The 1,219-nt window shown below is 44.9% G+C and overlaps 1 non-coding gene across 1 annotated transcript; it reads left to right on the top strand.

The window, feature by feature from the left end:
• Positions 1 to 761: 761 nt before the first annotated feature.
• LOC112998445 (small nucleolar RNA R71) lies at positions 762 to 868 on the top strand. The gene has a single exon (XR_003263546.1). It is a non-coding gene; the product is annotated as a small nucleolar RNA R71 (small nucleolar RNA).
• Positions 869 to 1,219: the final 351 nt, after the last annotated feature.

Below are 1,219 nucleotides of genomic sequence, written 5' to 3'. Positions count from 1 at the left end.
TAGAGTGAAGTTTGGCAGGTTCATTTGTAGATGAGGAAGGTGCTACGGGTTGAGGTCCTTGACATTGCTTTCCCGACCTCAATGAAATGGCACTGACATTTTTGGGATTTTGGACAGCTTGAGAAGGCAGCTTGTCAGAATTTTGGGACTGTTGTTGATTCAATTGGGTAGCCAATTGTCCCATCTGATTGGTTAAGCTCTGAATGGAGGCTCTGGTCTCTTGCTGAGGGCTGGACCATCTGAGGTTAGGGTGATTCCTCCATCCAGGGTTATATCTGTTGCTGGAGAGGTCATAATTGTTCTGCTATGGTTGATTTTGCTGCTGAGGTTGAGGAGGTCTATTGTAAATATTTGCAGCATAAGCTTCAGGCTGCTCAATTGCTCCAGGTTGCTGCATGGAAGGGCAAAGGTCTGTATGGTGGTCAGCAAAGGAGCACAAACCACAAACCTTTGCGATAGGTACAGATTTCTGATTCAAGGCCAGCTGGGTTACCAAGTTAACCAATGCATCTAGTTTTCCTTCAAGCTTCTTAGTTTCAGATGATGCAGATGGGTTTGTAGCTACCTCATGCACTCCTCTAATGACTATGGCATCATTTCTGGCGCTAAACTGCTGGGAGTTGGAGGCCATCTTTTCAATTAAATTTCTGGCTTCAGCAGGAGTCATGTCTCCAAGGGCTCCACCACTGGCAGCATCTATCATACTTCTCTCCATATTACTGAGTCCTTCATAAAAATATTGGAGAAGAAGCTGTTCTGAAATCTGATGGTGGGGGCAACTGGCACATAGTTTCTTAAATCTCTCCCAGTACTCATACAGGCTCTCTCCACTGAGTTGTCTAATACCTGAGATATCCTTCCTGATGGCTGTGGTCCTGGAAACAGGGAAATTTTTTTCTAAGAATACTCTCTTAAGGTCATCCCAGCTCGTGATGGACCTTGGAGCAAGGTAATATAGCCAGTCCTTTGCCACTCCCTCTAATGAATGAGGAAAAGCCTTCAGAAATATGTGATCCTCTTGGACATCTGGGGGTTTCATGGTGGAGCAGACAATGTGAAATTCTTTCAAATGTTTGTGCGGGTCTTCACCTGCAAGGCCATGAAACTTTGGAAGCAAATGAATCAGTCCAGTTTTAAGAACATATGGGACATCCTCATCAGGGTATTGGATGCACAAGCTTTCGTAGGTGAAATCAGGTGCAGCCATTTCCCTTAGAGT

The sequence above is a fragment of the Glycine max genome, chromosome 12 (assembly GCF_000004515.6).
Source record: "Glycine max cultivar Williams 82 chromosome 12, Glycine_max_v4.0, whole genome shotgun sequence".
NCBI classification, from domain to species: domain Eukaryota; kingdom Viridiplantae; phylum Streptophyta; class Magnoliopsida; order Fabales; family Fabaceae; genus Glycine; species Glycine max.
The sequence above is the reverse complement of the archived record's forward strand: the minus strand, read 5'-3'. Positions and strand labels throughout refer to the sequence as shown.